The following is a 19,387-nucleotide window of genomic DNA, read 5'->3' on the forward strand; positions in this document are numbered from 1 at the left end:
GGGACCGGGAGCCGGGCTCCGAGCTGAAGGCGGGGGAAGCGGCGCCGAAGTTTGCCTCGGACTCGCCGGGCGCTGCGGCAGCTCCCTTCGCCGAGGTAAGTTGGCGCGCGGGGCTGATGCTGGGTGCGGCGGGCGCGCGGGGCGCCGGGGGCTGGGGGCCCGCGGCGTACGGCACGGGCCGCTCTCTCTCTCCGGACTCTGCTTTGTGTGCGGCGGGCGGGTGGGCACGCGGAGGGCCGGGGCCAGGCCCCTGCGCCCGCCTCCCCGCGCCCCTTCAAGGTGAGCGGCCGGGCGCCGCCGCGGGAGTTGCCGGGACGCCAAGTTGGGCCGCGCGCTGCGGAGCCCGCGCGGCAACAGGCGGCCCTGGAGGCGCCAGGCCGGCCGCGCCCCCCGCGCCCCCCTCTCGCGCCCGTCTGCCTGCCAGCGCGCACACGCACACACCCTCGGGCAGTTTCCACGTTTTTCTCGGGGAAGTCAGAAGTTAGGAGCGAGCGCGGGCTGGGAGAGCCGCCGGCGCCTCCAGGGAGCCCGAAGCCGGCCCGATCCCCCCATCGCGCCTCCCCAGGCGCCTGGGCCCCCCGAGGCAGGCCTGGGGGCTGCGCCGACTTGTGCTGCTGGCGGGGTTTCGCTCCTTCTCAAAGATGAAAGGAGGCACGGTCGTCTTTGCCGCTTCTCCAGGACTGTTGCTGCCGCCGCCGCTGCTTCATTGCACATTCAAGTGGAAAATTTTCAGGAGTCAGCAGAAACATTGTGTCCAAAAAAGACTTGAGTCGCAGTTACCACCAAACCCTGGAGGAGACTCTCCCTGGAAAACTTCCCTTCGGTAGGAGATACTGGGGGATTCGTTTGTTTATTGGAAGAGAAATGATCCCCAGGAGGGGAGAAAATCAGGGTGCATTTCTGCTCTTTGTTCGTAGCAGCAACATGTTTTGTTCTAAAGTCCAGAGGCCCGCTTTAAAGAAAGTACAACTTCTATGAGTTTCCTTTTTTTCTTTTTCTTTTAATGTGTTTTTATTTTTTTTAAACCGAAGCAACATTTTAAATGAGTTGAAAACAGTGGAGGGGCTCACACCTCCCTTCTTTTTCTCCCACGAAAATAAATAAAATCCAGATCATAATTTTCTTCGCTTTTTAATTGTCTTTTTAAAGATTTATTTAAAGTTGAATGTCACTGTATAAAAATATTTATGAAACAATGAAATACCAGCCACCAGCATTTCTCAGGAGGCTTGTTAACTTCTCAGAAGCAAGTGACTGCCTGTGATTTGCAGAAATGAAAATTGACCTCAGTAAGCGCTGGAAACTTAGAGACAGATGATGTTCCAGGAGCGGGTAATGTAAAAAGGCCGTGTTTTAAAAACAGTGCTTTGGAGGAAGCCCAGGTCCTGGCACAGAAAGGTCTGCAAAACCTATCAGATTTCAAAATATTATAGTTTAAAAAATATATGTATTGAAAATGCTACAGATATTGCAAATGAGTAGAACACTGTCAGTTCTGGACAACCACGTGTTTCTTCCTCCCTACCCTTTGCCTTGATTGTTTCTGGAAGTTTAGGTGGTCTGATGCTTGGGGTGTGCTGGGTGCCTGCAGGTGGTTACCTGAATAGACAGATCCCTTCAGGAAGCAGTGATCCCGCTGCGTTGTCCGAGCAGGGAGTGGGCTCTGTTCTCTAAAGCTTGCAGTGAATTTTGGCTGGTGTTTTATGCATGGGGGCTTGTCTGCCAGGGTACTGTGAGGTGGTTTGGGGAACAGACCTCAGGCTGTGCCAGGTGCTTCATCCTTTCATTATTGGATTTGTGCCTTTCTGTAAATAGCAGGATCTTTGAGCCCCAAGTACATCTGAATGCTTGTAAGGGCCAGACTTAGATCCAACTTTGGTAAGAATCTTTCCTTTTTAGATGGAAATAGTAGAATCAATTACAAAGTGACTCAGGAAAGACAAATGGATTAGTTGAACCTTTGTCAACAGTGAGGTTTTGAATTGTTGATTGTTTTTTAGGGGAAAGGCTTATTTTTCTAATCTCACTATTCCCATAAATGGTCACAGATATTTTTGTTTAGTATTTCTTTCTATGTGCAATTCTGTGTTGGACTCTCAGGTTTCAGGTTTTAAACAGAGTTTACAATTCTTTTATTTGTTGTTGGTGTAAAAGAATGAGCTGATAAGCTGCATCCATTACTGGTTCTTGCCGATGGTATAAAAATGCCCATGTAGACCATTTTATTTTTACATTAATGATTAAGTAGTATTTGATGTGCAGTTTTAGGAGAATATCAGACTACCTTTCCTTCCTCCCTTCCTTCCTTCCTTCTCTTTCTTTCTTTCTCTCTTTTCTTTCTCTCTCTCTGTCTCTCTCTCTCTCTTTTTACAAGTTTGAAATAAAACCAGTGTGACACTTTGCCTTGACAGTAAGAGTAAAAAACTATTAAAGGAAAGAATTTGTGTGTAGATTTCTCCTCTGTGTGATGTTTTATAAAGTAATAAATAGAACTCCATCCAGGAAACATGCCTGAGAGAGATTATTGGGGGATTTTTTTCTTCTTCTTTTCCCAAAACATAAACCAGGACTCACCATGGCATATACTTAATGGAATTTAATTTAAAGAAGGAGGACACGCTAACTTAGTTTGAGCCAGACTGAACTGAATTTCTCACCAAGAGGTGCTTCCTGGCATTGTGGTGCTGTGTGTGCCTAGGCCCCAGCAGCAAATTAATTATATGTAAGGGCTGCTGGTGGTAGGGGTTTGGGGGGGCAGCCTGGGGAAAGTCAGCTTCCTCCTTTCTTCTTTGCCCCTCCCCCTCTTTTACTTTCTATAGAAAGAATTCTATATTCACATACTCACTTTGGGCACTGGTACCCCCACTTTTTTTTGGAAAAAGGACAAGCAAGTCATAAGGAAAATATGTTCGGGTTTTTTGCTGCTTGAGTTTCAGTCATTTATGAACAATTTTGAATTTTGCTCGCTCTGACAATACAGGACAGCAAGTATAAGAGGGTATTAATGCGAAAATTTGGTGGAATATACTTGTATTGATATGGGGATCTAGATCATATTTGTTGTCACATTTTCAGTAGAAAAATGTGACAGTTCGACTGTTCGAGAATGTAGATCCCAAATGTTAGATAGTCCTTTGGAGGAATGAGCTGTGCCATTAACAATATTTTAAGGTTTCTTGTTTCTGAAATGGATTGACCTGTCATACATGGCGGTGGGTCAAGAGTTTGTGATATCTGTGGGGTTACTGTCTCTCTAATCTCTTGTGTTATTATGTGTTAATTGTGAGCATAACTATACTGCCTGCAAATGATAATTGTAGTGTCTTATCACTGCAAAGGTTGGTGCAAATAACTGTGTATGGTCCCATGTATGTAAAATGACCGTGCTCACATACAGGCAGTAGGTAGATAACACTTTTAAGCTTGTATTTTAGGCATTTTATCTTGTTTCCAATAAAGAGATTGCGAAAGGAGAGAAAAATATTGTGGATTGAAAGCTGTGCTTAGAAGTTGGATCTGTTTAGTGATAAAACTTTTGGTTTTTTTCCAAAGCCTGAAGAATACTGGCCCGAGCAAGTGTCCAGCTTTCTCTGTAGAATTGCAAGGAAATCAGAGCCCACCTTTTTGTTGATAAATGCGGGCATTACAGCTTCCTCTTTCGAGTTCAGAGACTGGAACTGCAGAGTGCTAATGGCCTACTTCTGAACTCGGCAAGAAAAGTATATTGTAAGCTTTGACAGACTCAGGCTGTGCTGCTGGGCTATTGGGGACTGACCGATGACTGGAGTAATCTCTTACAGCTGTGTGGCGCTTTTTCTTATTTTATCTGTAGAAGCCACAGATTACACTGTGGTGTTTTAGATCCCAAGTCATGTTTGAACAGTATCAGTGATATATTTTATTTTCTTGTTCACGAAGGTGATAAAATCAAGTAATTCAGGTCCATCCTAAGCACTTAATGTTTCAGGGTTGGGCTTTTTGACAAATACTAATTTCGACCCCGTTGTATCGCAATTACTGAATACTTCTGAAATCAGGGAAGTTTGGGGCCTTTCCTCTTCTGGGGTAGTTTGTGGAATGCTAGAATATTTGGATCTAAATACTTGGAGTGTCTTTTTCTTTTTCTTTTTTTTTAATTTTTATTTATTTTTTGTATGTGTTGGGTCTTTGTTGCTGCGCGCGGGCTTTCTCTAGTTGCGGGGAACAGGGCTACTCTCCGTTGCGGTGCGCGGGCTTCTCATTGCAGTGGCTTCTCTTGTGGTGGAGCACGGGCTCCAGGCGTGTGGGCTCAGTAGTTGCCGCACGCGGGCTCAGTAGTTGTGGCTCATTGGCTCTAGCGCGCAGGCTCAGTAGTTTTGGCACACGGGCTTAGTTGCTCCACGGCATGTGGGATCTTCCTGGACCAGGGCTTGAACCCGTGTCCCCTGCATTGTCCTGTGGATTCTTAACCTCTGTGCCACCACGGAAGCCCATTTGGACTGTTTCTGCATGGGTTTTTATAATTTGTTTCAAAGCTGTGGGCAGTTGAGAGTTTTCAATGTGTAAGATTGTCATCATAAGCTTCCTCGACACTCTCCCTTGTTTGAACTCAGAGTGGAAATCCAACCATTTCTTCTGATACTTTCGGGCTTTGTAGTGGTGCAGCATAAGAGAATTTTGAAATGTGTATTTATTTTAGTCAAAGCAAATGGGTTTTCAGGAGTGTTTCTTACTGGGTGGGTCACTTTCAGCTCTTAAGTTCTCCTTTTGTCCACTGGCTTTTTGCATGGTTGGGAGGATTCTCTGAAAATACTTTCCATAGTCTGGGAGTCCTGCCTGGCTAACTGTGAAACCACTGGTCTCTCTTCTGATTGGATAAGGGGTGGGGGGAGTTCCTAAGAGGCCGTCTTTTCTACTTTTGTGGCAGGCCCAGGGAGGAAGGCTCTATCCTGGCTGTATTTTGCTGCTAACCCCCCAGTATTAACTATCCTGATGCAGTGATCCTGCCCTTTTCACATTAGTTTTTAAAGCTGTGTCCTAGGATTTCATTAATGGTTTTAGTATGAGGAGCAGGGCCCAGCATTGGAAAAGGGGTTTAAAAGAAAAAGCCAGTTTATTGATGAACAAGTTAAGTACCACCATTGTCTCCATTGGGAAATTCAGGTTGCTTTGAGGCATCTGACAGGTTTAGATGTACGTGTAAAGTGACTGAAACATTATTGGCGGGGGTAGATACAACAATGGCGAGTGCTGTTGTTTTTACATATAAACTGAAAAACTGCTGCTAATGGTGGGAAATGTTAATTATGTGAGAACATATTGAACTTATATTCTCTGGCATGAACTTTTAAAAAAAATGCATGAACTGTGCTGCTTTTTTATAAGCACAGCTTTCTAATTATCATAATTCAGTTCAGCTCTGCTCTTGGATGGAGTTCAAGTGCAATCTCAATTTAACTTGAAAGGAGGTTTTTTTTTTTAATTTTAACTGAGAATGTTTAAGAAAATTTGAAAAGTTCATCCAAGAATGTTGTCTGCTTAGGTGTGGTTAATTGGGGGGATGAAATGAGTGGCTTTCTGTAATAGTTAATTAGATCTGAATATTAGGAAAGAGGTCTTTTTTTTTTTTTTGCTTTGTACTGTATCCAAACCTGCATCTTGTGCTTTTTTTCATAACCAGATGCTATGTGTTGTTGAGTTCTCTTTGAAAACCAGTGTCTTTTCCCTGATAGTAAACTAAATAGATATTCTGTTACCATCAATGATATAATCTCTGCAAAGACAGGAACCTGTTTTGAGAGAGTAGAAAGAAAGAAATGCAGAAATCTTATGAATTCATTTGCCAAAAATCACTGTTAATCTTTTATACCACCCAAGACTTTAGAATGTGATATTCTTATGTGGTCATACTTAATGGCATTTTGTAAAGGGAGTCATCTTTGACAGCATTCATTCCAGTGTCCTTTACATTTTCTGTGACCTTAGTGTCTTTTCAAAAAAAAAGAAAAAGAAAAGTTAGTGAAGCCCAGGCGCCAAATCCTCTGTGGAATCAGTTTTAATTGGAAGAAAGAACATCTTCAGCTGGACCTTGCGACTTTCGTCCAGTCTGACTTCTGCTAAAATGCAGACTTCTGCCCGCGGAAACCAAATGACTTCATTTGCTCTGGCACTTAAGAGTCCGAATTCACTTCCCTGGTGGTGAAATAAAAGGAGCCAAGTGTTTTAAATAGCCACTCCCCGAGGCCCGCCTGCCCGAGTGTTTTGAGAAAAGCGCATTGTCTGCTTGCAGCTCTAGCTGGGAGCTGGCCTGGCTCGCCCTCCCCCCAACCAGACAGCTCCGTTTCTGAAGTTGACATCTGGTTTTCTCTCTGTTCACCTGATGTATACCACACACGTGCACACATGCGGCGTGCATGCATGTGTCCTGCAGGTAACACAGGTCTTTGACATTGAATGTGTGTATGTTTCAGGTCACTCCTGGGATAGGGGGAGGCTCACAGCTAATAGCACAAAATAAAATGTAAACAATAGTAGCCACCCCACATGCCGCTGCTGCTGGGTTTCTGTCCAATGGTGCTTTCTGGGTAGGCGTGCCTATTGTTGTGGCAGCAACAGGCGGCAGAAGTTGGGGCACCATATGGCGGATGTGGGCCTCAGATAAGCTGTCTGGTAATTTAGCTCATCAATAGCATTTTGATATGCTTCATTTTCAGATCACCCATCACTGTGGCTGGGGGTATCTTGGGGGCTGATTCCAAAACCATTGAAACCTCTGGGAGACGATGCTTCCTTTGGTGGAATCTCTTTCAGCCCTTTCTCCTTTTCATTTCAAAGCTTTTGGGAGACAATGGTGGTTGGTAAGAGTTAGAAAGAGCCATATCAGCTGAGGGAACCTTCAACCCCGTCTTGAAATCTGGAATGCTTAGAAGACCTCATCAGGTATTTCCATTGACAGAAAAGCAGAAAACAAGCTATTTAATAGCGTTTCATACTGGCAGAGCCAAGAAATTCCCATAATTCAAAATTTGCTTTTGTTCTAAATACTGGGAGGATAAGACCAATATGGTTCTTATTTTGACAAAATGTTTCTAGTTTTGTTGTGCATTAAAAATACCTCCCTAATTTTCTTCCACCTTTCATCAAGTGCAAAAATGATTAATATCTATGTAACTGAAAATCAGAGGAAGCATTATCTGTGATTCGGAGGCAAAAAGCTGCTTCCTTTATGACTAGGAATTCTTAAAGAGGGAAATGCTTCTAGAACATCTCTACTCAGATGTTCAGTGAAGCTGAAGCAAAACTAGAATCTCTGCCACTGGTGAATCGACCGGGGGACTCCTGCCTTGAGTTGCTGGGGCCATTTCAGGGATTCTGCACATAGTAGGTGGATTAGTGGAAATTTCATGATGTGCATGCCCATGTGCTTATCAGCCATGTGAATCTCATTCAGCAAACATTTGTGTCCCTGATGTGTGCCAGGCACTGGGGAAGCCAGGGTAAGACTGTCTGTCCCTTTCCCCACCCAGCCTCTCTGCACATTCCCAGTCTCCTTTCCAGGCCTCCCGCCTTTTGAATTTGGGGTTTCTAATTCTTGCTACACAGATCTGTTTACATGGCTAATGCAGGATGGTTCTGACTCAAACCCAGGGCAGCCTCTTTCCACGCCTGTCCTAGGGAGTCTCTGCCTCACCAGTGATTCCCGCCTGAGCATGTGCATCACAGCCTCCATGGAGCTTTCCATAGACTGGGTATCAACCCTGAAGCCTTAGGAGGGCTGGGATAGGTGTAGTGTTTCTGTATTTCTAAGAGACCCCAGAGTGGTGTCCACCTCTGATTGGGAATTATTACTCTAGGTATTCTAACTTTTATCCTCAGATGGAATCAGGCTAAATTTGCCTCCTAACTGTAAATGGGATTTTTCCTGTATCTGTGAGGTGATGTACCTAGGAGCATATACTGACTGTTTATGGAATTCACTAAGATCTTTTTGGTTGGTTTTAAAGACATGGCTACACAAAAATGTGCAGGAGAAGCAGTACAATGAGCAGAACCGCCTTCTCCGTGCTCAGCACACATCTGTTATCCCTTGGGAAGGTAGCAGTTGTTTCCAGATGTGATTATAGAGGTGAGCCTCAGGCTCCCTGGCAAGGAGTTTGAGGACTAATTCTTGCCTGGCTGTTTGCAGAGGTAGTTTTCATTTTTGAGTAGTGGGGATGTTCATAGAGGGTCTCACGTGGTACACCTTTATATTGCAGAGTGAGAGCATAGGAAGGGTGATCGTGACAGCATCCCAGAGATGAGCATGGTTTTGCTGCTGATAAACCATACTCGGCTTTTTATTCTTTCCTTTCTTCTCTCTTCCTTCCACCTTAGGCACTTTGAAATCTAGGAGCTCCCAGTTTTGCCTAGAACTGTTACATTGAAACATTTTCAGGGGTTACTGTGTGCCAGGGATTTGGTGATCAGCCAAGGGTGGTCAATGAATGGCCATCAGTAAAACACCCCTGCAGAGTTTCCAATTTAGCAAGGGAAACAGGCATGTGAAGAGATTAAAGAGATCATCACAATCCCGTGGGGAAGCTGTGTTTTTCATATTTCATGAGTTCCAAGGTGCAGTTTTTTTCCCCCATATTTGAACATTTCGAAATTAGGATGTGTCCTGCAATCATGGCTGGCCAGGTGGTGGTCATGACCCATGATGTGGTTGCGTACACTCATCACAGCCTGCAGAACAAAGGCAGTGGAGAGGAAGAAAATTCCAGCGTCAGTCGCTAAGCATTCCTAAGAATGTATTTGATGTCGCCAGTGCTCTTATTGACACAGAGGGCAGTACTGTGTGGAAAAGCATGGATGTTGATCTGAGAAGTTGTTTTAGTATATCTTACCCACTTTTGTTTGCTTATATAGTTTCCTTTTTATATCTGCATAAGATTGACATATGATAAAGTTTCAATATTTATAAAATACAGTTTCTAAGTGATAAGGCTGTGCTCTGGCAATGTGTTTTGCAACAGTATTTCTTAGAAATAAAGTCATACTGCATTTAACAATCACTGGTGTCTTAGAGTTGATGAAATGTTGATGAAATATGTTTGCATCTCTTTCCAAAAGGATCTGGGAGATTATACATCATTGATGGGTTGCTTTGAGGGAGTGGATTGGGAAGGGGAGGGGCTTTCATTTTTACACATTTGTAGTTTTCAGGAACATACATTTTCTTAGGTAATATCAGAATAAAGGGGAAAAAAAATCCAGTGGGGTAAGTGCTCATGATATATCCAAAGAGTTGTGTTTCCCAGTGGTGGAGACTAAGGAAACCTTTGTAGAGGAAGTGATGTTGGAATTGGGCCTTGAAGGGAAAGCGTGTTTTTTTTTTTAATTTTATTTTTTTGGCCAGATGCCGTTTTGGGATTAGAGTGGGACTAAGTTGTTAAATAAACAAACAAACATCTCCCCCACCCCCTAAATACTCTCCAGAGTAATGAACTCAACCCCAAAATACTAATAAAGAAGTTTCATTGCCAGTCGTGAGCCAGTATAGATCTAAAACTTGGCTATGAACAGTTAATGAAAGAAGCAAAAGGGAGGGAGGTGTCTGGTTGTGGGGAGCTGGAAGCTTCCTGATTCTGGTTTGGAAAAAGACAGGATAATAACATAGGTTTAAAAGCACAGGTTTGGAGTCGGACACACCTCAGTGGGACTCTTGGTGCAGCCACACTTGTTCTGTACCCTTGGACAAATTACTTCCTCTCTGAGCCTCCGTGTCCCCATCTGTACATTTTAATAGAATGCCTCCTGTGTGCCCAGCACATAATACATGCTCAGCACACAGCAGCTTCATGTGCTGTCTTGTACACCAGGTCTCCCTGGATTTCCTGCCAGGTCAGCCTGGACGTTGACTCTTGAAGAACACCCGAGGCTGAAGCAGTTGCTAAAAGCCAGACTTATGGTCTCAGGCGAATGATTGAAATCCAGGAGAGGTGAGGCATCCCATAAAGTCCTAGACCATTTATCTCTTTGAACCACACTTCCCCGATTCATAAAGTAGAGGAAATCCATCAGTAAATACGCAATATCTGAGGTCATTCCTTGCCAAATGGTAATACCAGTTAAATGGGAATGCTTCCAAAGATGGGTAGCATGGTGCACCTATATCCACTCGAAAGGAAATGTCTTCCTTAGGTTCTTGCTTGGAAGCCACTCTCCCAACTTTGGGATTGGGTTCTGAAAGTTCTTTTCCAAGGTGTTTGTATGGAACTCATCTTTTCATAGAGAAGCTATGCTCAAGGCCCTGGACCTGTTGGTAAAGCCATTATTGAGGAATCCCTGCTGGAGTTCTGAGGGCATCAACTCTGGGTGTGAGAGAACAAGAGGCAGAGAGGTACCTCCCCCTACCTTTGCTGGCCTAATCGCACCTCTTAACCTGTTTAGAGGCAGGCTGCTTAACTTCTCTGTGCCCTCAGTTTTCTCATCTGGAAAATGGGCTGGTGTGTTACCCACTTTGAAGGGCTGTGATAATATGTAGATAAGAGCTAGCTCAGTAGGCTAGAGCTGCAGGTGTGACTGCTGTCAGACTTATCCTATTCCTCCAAGTACTCCAAGCTCTGGAGTTAAATCTCTGCCCCTCTCATCAGATTCCTTTCTCTGGGCCTTAAATATAATTCAAATAGTAATTCACACTCATGTGTGAATGGCAGACCATCCCTCTGCCAGTATATTTGCATATTTTAAGAGAATGTTTGTTAGTCCCAGATGAGTGTCTAAGTTGGGTTAGTACTGAGGTACTTCCTGGGCAGATGAGCTGAATCCTTTCTGGATGCTGGTGGGTAGAAACCTGTGTTTTCAAAGCCAGAGGCCCTAGGCTGGTCTTGCTCCACTTGACACCCAGGTACACTTCAGGGTGTGTCCATGTCCCCATGTTTTCAGAGCAGGGCCACTCCCAGTGACTGGTTTGAGCAGTTAAGACTGCTTTGTGTGAGCCTTGGCTGAGGACCACCTGCATTTTTGCTCATGTCTTCTTAACCGGGGTATATAGAACTGTGTGTTAATCTGGTTTCCTAGTTTAAATTAAAAATTGAGGTTAAAAATTGTTAAGAGAGATGAGTAGACTAGTTGGGAAATAAAGGCTTTTAGAGGCAGACAGACTGATAGTTGAAGAGGGGAGAAAGGTAGATTTAAAAAAATGGTTTACAACCTGTGAATCTACTAAAAGTCACTGAATTATACTTTTAAAAGGGTATGTGAATTATATCTTATAGAAAAAGATGAAGTACGATACTCCCAGCACTCCTCACACGGTGGTACATTTGTTTTGCTGGTCAAGTGATTTAAGATTGCTATTCAGAGCAATGACCTAATAATAAGGGTTTACATCTCTGCTAGTTTACTGGTTTTAGTGTGGAGCCTAAAGGTATCCATTAGAAGTATCTACAGTGGAAGGTTTTTTTACTTAAGAAAGAATAACTTCAGTAATGTGGGATGACTTGCTCCTTAATGATAAACGTTGACCATGTTAACCGCCCGTATGGCTTACACTTTAAACAGCCTGTGAACTAAATCATAGAAGATAAACTAGGAGATCACGAGGGAGGGAGACCTGGAAGGCACGTGAGGCCACAAGTTAAGTATCGAATCTGATTTAAGTTGATTTAAGATGGGGAAAAGTTGAACCCAGCATAGGTTAATTTATACCTTGAGTTTCAGGTTCTACTCTGCCCATTTTCTTCTTTTTTCTTTTTTTAAAACATCGTTATTGGAGTATAATTGCTTCACAATGGTATGTTAGTTTCTGCTGTATAACAAAGTGAATCAACTATACATATACATATATCCCCATATGTCCTCCCTCTTGCGTCTCCCTCCCTCCTGCCCATTTTTTTCTTAATTTTAACTTTTAATTTATTGTTGGGTCCTCCTACCAGATGCACACTGTCTTCCTCATAATAATGGTTTGTGGTAGGTGACCAGGTGTTGTTATCTGAGTCATCCCGTCCACAACCCCACACTCCCTTCCCTTTTATGGAGGAGGATCTGTACTGCTGAGTCTATTCCATAACTCTTCTCTCAGTTGTGCTAATTCCCAGGCCACCCTGGGAGAATTTGGATAAGAAAGGAAGGCTGACAGGCCAGGTTCTGTCTTAAGCCCATTCTTCATTCTTTATCCACTTGTATTTCTAAAGGATTGTTCTCTACCATTCCTTGTGGCTGTGTAACTTCTGGCCTGATGCAGTCCTGGTTTGGGCTGCTTGTGGTGCAGCCCTTAATCGCGCCCTCTTTTACTGTCAAAATGTCCCAGTTTGGAAGATAAGTGATATGGTCATCCTATGAACAGGAACTGTTGAGGAAACTGGCTGACTCTTTAATTAAGCAGAATAGAGAGAAAAATCTCAAGCAGGAGACTTTTGAGGTACCCTGATATTGAGCTCATAACAGTGTTATTCTTGGAGTATCCCAGGCTGTTTCTGAGCTTCAGTAGAGGGGAGTTTCAGAGAACAACTTTTCCTATAAACCTGTGCTAGTTTCAACCAAATTGTTTCAAACCCTCTGCTATTCTGTGGATCAATTCATAACAAATTAAAAAAACAGTGTCTCATCATTCATGGGAATGATTCAGCACTGGTTCATTTCCTTTTGGACTTGCAAGTTCAATTTAGAAGTTTTTCCCAGTGGAATTCTGAAAGCTTTGTACTGTGTGAAATCTGGGGATTTCAGATTACAGATTTTAAAACCTGTAGTTTTGGCGCTCTTGACATTCTTAGTTTCAAACTTGCTTATCTTTGTTGTTTGGGAGACTGTAATGATGTCCTATGATGTGCCGAAATACATTGGACCCGGACCCAGTATCCACAGGGGATTGGTTCCAGGACCTCTGCAGATACCCAAATCCTCGGATGCTCAAGTCCCTTATGTAAAACGGTGTAGTATTTGTATGTAACTTACACACATCCTCCAGTATACTTTAAATTATCTGTATAGATTACTTATAATACCTAATACAATGTAAATGCCATGTGAATAGTTGTAAATACGGTGTAAATACTAAATGTCAATAGTTACCAGCTTGTGGCATATTCACGTTTTGGTTTTTTTGAACTTCCTGGTAATTTTTTTTTTTCTCAGATAGTTTCAATTCGAGGTTGGTTGAATGTGGATTTGGAACCTGTGGATAGAGGGAAAATGGAGTGGAATCTTAGAAATTTAAGAAATTTTAGTACTTTGCCTAAAACCAAAAATAATTGTAATGACACTGCTCAATTCCAGGTGGTTCTCTTAACAACACTATTCATTTAGTTATTTTATCATGTGCTTTAGGCAGTAACTTGGGCAGGTGTTCAGTTTGAAAGAATGGCTTCTGGCCTTTGCTGTTGAGAATTGGGAGAACTGTTTCCTCGTTGGGGTGGTTCACTGGGAGAAGGCATTTGAGGGTCTTCCCAGGGCTGGGGTCTTGGTCCCTCCACTTCCAGCTGTGTGGGTTGGATAGCCCTTGGTCTTGGCTCTCCCTGTGACCTTGGGCAAGTCACTTGAAAATCTTTGCTTTCCCTTTCTGGGAAGATGATCCAGCCTGCTTTTGAGCCGAGCTTTAGATTAAAGAGATAAAATGTGAGAGCCTTAGGCCAAAAGGTCCTGGAGCAGTGTTGTTATCTGAGTCATCCCGTCCACAACCCCACACTCCCTTCCCTTTTATGGAGGAGGATCTGTACTGCTGAGTCTATTCCATAACTCTTCTTTCAGTTGTGCTAATTCCCAGGCCACCCTGGGAGAATTTGGATAAGAAAGGAAGGCTGACAGGCCAGGTTCTGTCTTAAGCCCATTCTTCAGCATTACCTTAATTTAAACCTGAGAGCTTTATTTGTGGTTGAAGAAAGTGAATCTCAGAGAGGTTTAGTAACCTGCCCAAGGTCACACAGCCAGTGCAGTGGGGACCAAAATTTGAAGCCAGTTCCTAGATCTGTGTGACTTCACGGCTGCCAGGCTGAAAAAGACTGCATATTAAGTCACCTGTGGCATTTGAATGGTGTTTAGATTGTGACATTGAAACAAAGGTAGACTTCCCTTCTTTTGGTGTATTTGTGCAGAAAAGGCAGACTACTTAATACTTTATTTTGTTTTGTGTTCTTGGTAGCCCATTTTACTCTATTTTCAAAACAAACCTGTGGCTAAGGTCCTAAGATGTTAGTGTGACCCACTCAAGCCTTTCCTAGGGGAACTGCCCCACCCTAGTCGTTCATCTTCTTGAGAGGGGGAAAGATTCACCTCCCCACTTTGGTGTCAGTCTTCAAAGACTGTGGGGACCCAGAACGCCTCACCTCGCAGACTGGTTATATGAAAATGAGAGGCTATCTGGGGGCTGGGTTGATCTAAACTGCTCTATAGTTGTGTTGGGGGCTCTGGCAAGAAGCTGATCTGGTTTGGAAGCCTGGAACTGGACCTGCCAGTTTATCTGGTTTTCCTTTGGAATGTGCTCTTGTTGGCCTGCAGGCAGAGTAAGGTAGCCCCCTCTACCACCCTGAAGGCCTGGATATGGAAATGCCTTCATGTTGGGGGTAGGGTTTTTAGGTAGATGACCTTTGGAGTACTTGGGAACTAGGGAGATGGGGTGAATTTCTCCCCTCCCCACCCAGGTGACCAGCTGGAAAATATGTTTTAGGCAGTGATGTGTGATGGACAGTGGCAGGGGCAGAGGGGAAAAGGGAGTTAACTGCTTTCTTCAGAGCCCTTAATAATCAGGTCTCTGAAATAGACAGCAGGGACTTTGAAATGGGATTGCTAATGGGGTTGCTACCCATCTTTGATGTTATGGTTGGTTTTTAGTGGAAGGTTGTGGGATAGTTGATACTGCCTTACTCTTGTTCACCTAATTCTGCTGACCCTGGGCCAAAAGGGGTTGGGGCACTTATGGCCAGTTTCTAGGACTTGTGCTCCTGTCTTCCCCTCCTTCCCTGTACTGGTTTGCCCCCTTCTTAGAGTTGTCATATATTTCCCAGTGCCTTTTGGGTACCTCTGCTGTTGGCCATTTTGGTGTTGCCCTAACGTTGTGTAGATCTCTCTAGTGCTGTATATATTAAGCAAATATAAAAGCATGGCTTTGAAGTCAGACCCAGGTTCCAGTCCCAGTTCTGCTTATTGGCTGAGAGGTCTTGGGGAAAATTATTTAGTCTCTCTGGGCCTCTGTCTCCTTATCTGAAAAATGAAAATAAAAAGAATAAGTAAAATATGATGGAGTATGGCGAGTGGCCCACAGTGAGCTTCTCCATTGGTTGCCCCAAACCATTCTGAAGTCTCCTGCTTCCTCTGTCCTCCAGTTCTCCATCCAAGATCCTGAGGGTTTTGTGCTAACCAGAATGGACCAGTCTGACAGGAGCTCATTTATTTGCTTTTCCATCTTCCTCCTCTGGGTTTAGTTTTAAGCTTTTTTCCAGCTTCCCTTCTTGCTGGATTTCCTGCTCTGTTGTTTTTCTCTCTTCAGACAATTTCCCTTTTGCTTTCATATTTTCACACACACACAGACACAGACACACAGACACACACACATGCAGTCCACTTTTTTCACCCTTTCTCCTCTGCTTTTATCACTTTGAGATCTTAAAAGAGACTGCCCCTTCAGTTTCCTGGGTTTCACCAAAAATGATCATCAGCAAAGCACCACTTCTTGATTCTGCTGTCTTTCACGTTGGAGAGCATCAGATCTCTTGACTTAGGGAGTTACCGGCACTTGCGGTAACTATTTTGAAAAGACATAACTCATCCTGATTCTCATTACATTTTTGAATTTGTGGAGTTACATACATTTCTTCCACTTACCTGTTTGACCTTGGGCAACCTCTTTATTTTTTTTGAACCCCAGTTTCTCACCTGTAAAATGGACATAGTAGTGCCTTTCTCATCGGTTATATAGTGAGGGTTAGCACGATGGATGCCTGGCAGAGTGTCTCATTAACGTTATCTGCCGAATATAATTACGGCTGTTATTACATCACCCAGTAGCCATGACTTAGAGTGCCAAGTATCTCTTCTCTTAGCATCTTTCTGTCGTTTTGAAGGAGGGGGACAGGAGCAGTGCCTTATTTTTATTTATTTTAGATTTTCAAAATTTTTATTATGAAAAGTTCAGTATAGTAGAGGGCAGTGAACGTCCCTGGACCATCATGACTTAGCAACAATCATCACCCCGTGGCCATTCTTGTTTCTTCTAAATCCCTGGTTCCTTTTCCACTAGATTATTTTGAAACAATCCCAGGTGTCATACCATTTTATCTGTAAAGGTTTAGTATGTGTTTTAAAAATATAACTCTTTTTAAAAAACACCAACTGTAATATCATCGCACCAATATTTTAATAATAATTCCTTAATGTAAAATATCTAGTGGATCTTTAGTTTTCCTTGATTGTCTCATCACTGTTTTTCCATAGTTGGTTTGTTTAAATCAGGGTCCAAACAAGATCAAAGGTTATCTTTGGTTGTTCTGTTTCTTAAAACTCTTTGAAGATCTCTTCCCTCCTTTATTCCTCCTTGCGGATGATGTGTTTATAAAAGCCTGTTTCTCTTGTCGAGTTTCGCTCATGCTGGATTTTGCAGTTGCATTCTCTTAGTGCTGTTTATCATGCTCCACTATCCTCTGTATCTCCTATAAATTGGAATTTAGACCTAGAAGCTTGGTCTGTTTGAGGTTTAATGTTTTTTGTTTTTTAAGGTAGAAATATTCCATCACCAGGAGGCACATGATGTCCAGTTGTCTCTTTCTTTGTGTGTTAGCCACTGATTTATGATCTCTGCCTGTATCTGTTGTTTCATATGGGCTTCGTAAACTGGTCATATTCCAGTCCTCTCATTCCTACTTCAATACTCTTATAGAAACTTTCTGTCATCAATTGTTTGGTTAACCTGGCATATAGTTGTACAGAAAAGGCAGGTATGTGGTTTCTTTTGTTTGTTTGTATGTTTGAATATCATTATGCAATCGTGGATTTAAAATTGTCGGTTTTTTTTTTTTTTTTTTTTTTGGGTTTTGTCAAACTAAAGGCATCTTCTTGTCTGTCTACTTTTTCTTCTGATGTAGAAAGTTCCCTGGATCCCAAGCTGTATTTTCTGACTGAACAGATCCTGCTCTTAGGGTTGAAAGTCTCAGGTACCAGATAAGACAGGTCCTGGCAGACGGAGACAAACGCTAGCCTGGCTGCATGAGAAAGAGTTGGGCTGACCCCGACCAGGGCACGAACCCGCGTCCCCTGCATTGGCAGGCGGACTCCCGACCACTGCGCCGGCAGGGAAGCCCTGTCCGATGTTTTTGACTCTGTGTAGTTTCCTCTTCCTATTGATGCTCAAATTGTACAATCTTTGGGCAGTGGGAATTTCTTTAGTTGGCTCCTGTGTCCTTTTGATGTGACCCTTATTGATAGCAGCTTCCTTGCTATCCTGTGTCTTTTGTATTCTTGGATTTAGAATGAACCATTTCTGCAGAGCTTGGTTTCTTTTAGTGGGAAATGCTATTTCAGAGCTACAACTTGGGTAGGGTCTCTGTCACACACCCCTTGCTCCCTTCAGAAATGGATCCCACCTACCATGTCAACTTTTTGGTCCATGATAAAAACTTTCCTTGCACACTTGTCTCATGTTTGGCCCCTTTGGCTCTCATTCTGCCATTTCCACTCTTGTGCTTGTCATCATGTCCTTTTCTCCCCTACGAAAAAGGCCAAACTGAAGAATTCCCCCAGGACAGTTCATGGCTTGATTCTCATCTTGAAGGCCAAAGCTCACATTAATTTAGGCTTCACAGAAGACTTTAATCATTGCTTTCAGTCCTGTCTCCCTGATGGTTTGTTCTGTGCCTTGTTTAAATAACCAGAAGGTGAGAGATTCCTTATCTTATTACCACTCTGAGTCATTCAGACTGCAAGCTATATTTTGATGATATTGTTGGGGTCAACTTACACACATGTGTTTGAATAAATACTGGTTGAATTAAGTTTTGTACCTTTCTCTTCTAAAGTGTTTAAAATAGAATATATTTAATCTCTCACTCATTTAAAGAATTTATCACTAATACATTATTTTTATAAGCTAAAAAATTTTAAAGCTCTAGTTTTCGGCAGCTTTATGCACTGGAGTCCTAGATGGAACACGGCTATTCTGCTGTTGTGGGAATACAATAGTAAGCCTTTAAGTCTAAAATGAGTGTTTTTGTTTAATGAGTCTCCTATTATACTTATTTTTAGTAATTTCTGTCTTTGCTTTTTGGAAATTGTTTGATGCCCCTGTTGGTGCATCACAGAATATGCACTTAGGCCAAAAGAAAATCTCATTTTAAATACATCTACAGTGCTCTCTTCAGAGGTTCCATTCAGGCCTGGAGTTTCAGTTTCAGTAATACTTTTTTGTTTTGTTGGTGAAACAAAGCCCTATGCGTTCACAGTCCAGCCAACACAGCCTCACAACAGAATGAGTGAGTAGTACTGAAATTATCATCATTCATGACAGCCCTGAGAAATTAACCAGCATCCTGTCCTGTGAAACTTTGTGTACTCATTTAATATCACTACCACACCCCTTCCCACCGCACCCCCCCCCTTTTTTTTTTTAAAAGGCAGCAAGCTTCATTTAATGGTTCCTCTGTGTGAAGAAAAGTACAGTAGAGTAGGGGTTTATTCCCTTCCCCTTCCTCCAGGGGCACAGAGAGAGGGTGAGGAGCCCTATAATTTACAGGCAGGCCTCTGTGCCCCGAGGTTAAACTTGTTTCACAACGGGAATTTTTCTTTATGGTCCTGTGGCTCCCTAACACAGGGGAGGCAAGTGGTAAAAGCTACCAAAGAAAAGCTGGACTGGAGCCACTGACGTCATGTCAGTAAATCTGTTGGAGGAGCCCAGCTGGGCAGGGCCTGCCAGGCAGCCCTTGCACTTTGGCCTTGCCTGGTCAACTGGTCTTATTGCTTCTTCCTTCCCCCATGGCCCCCCCCCCCCTCCCCCTGCCAGTTTTGTCTTCTTTTCCCCCTTCCCTCTGTGTGACTGGACTGGTGTTGAAACCTGTAAACGGTTTGAAAGCCACCCCTGAAACTGGTTCTGTTCTTAATGCCCCTAGGGGAAGGGGCAAGGAAAACCCAAGGATTGGTGGGCCAGGGAGGCTTGAAAACTTTTCGCTAGTGGGCTTTCTTGATGATGAATGAATCTCTGCGGCTGTTATGGGGAGCAGCTAGAGGTGCCAGCTTCTGACTCTACTTTTAGAGAGTTTTGCTTTTCAGGACTGATGTGCCTGTGTGTGTGTGTGTATGGAGCGGGGGAAAGAGAAGACTGGTCAGAGGATGGGTGGCAGTACTAAGTTGCAGTCTTCCTGTAGAGGATGATTTAAGAGAGTGAGTTCCACCATGAGTCCTTTATTACCCATTACTCATTGGCCAGCTAACCCTGAACTCTTTC

The 19,387-nt window shown here is 43.3% G+C and overlaps 1 protein-coding gene across 2 annotated transcripts in view; it reads left to right on the top strand.

Annotated features, from left to right (window-relative positions):
- The first annotated feature begins 12 nt into the window (after positions 1-12).
- The window catches only part of TEAD1 (TEA domain transcription factor 1), a 258,914-nt gene continuing 239,539 nt past the window's right edge, over positions 13-19,387 (top strand). For both annotated transcript variants that reach the window (XM_007471413.1, XM_007471414.1), the window contains exon 1: positions 13-95. The gene's annotated coding sequence lies outside the window, so the exon portion shown is untranslated. The remainder of the gene's footprint in view (positions 96-19,387) is intronic.

This window comes from Lipotes vexillifer, unplaced genomic scaffold, assembly GCF_000442215.2.
Source record: "Lipotes vexillifer unplaced genomic scaffold, Lipotes_vexillifer_v1.1 scaffold6, whole genome shotgun sequence".
Lineage (NCBI taxonomy): Eukaryota > Metazoa > Chordata > Mammalia > Artiodactyla > Lipotidae > Lipotes > Lipotes vexillifer.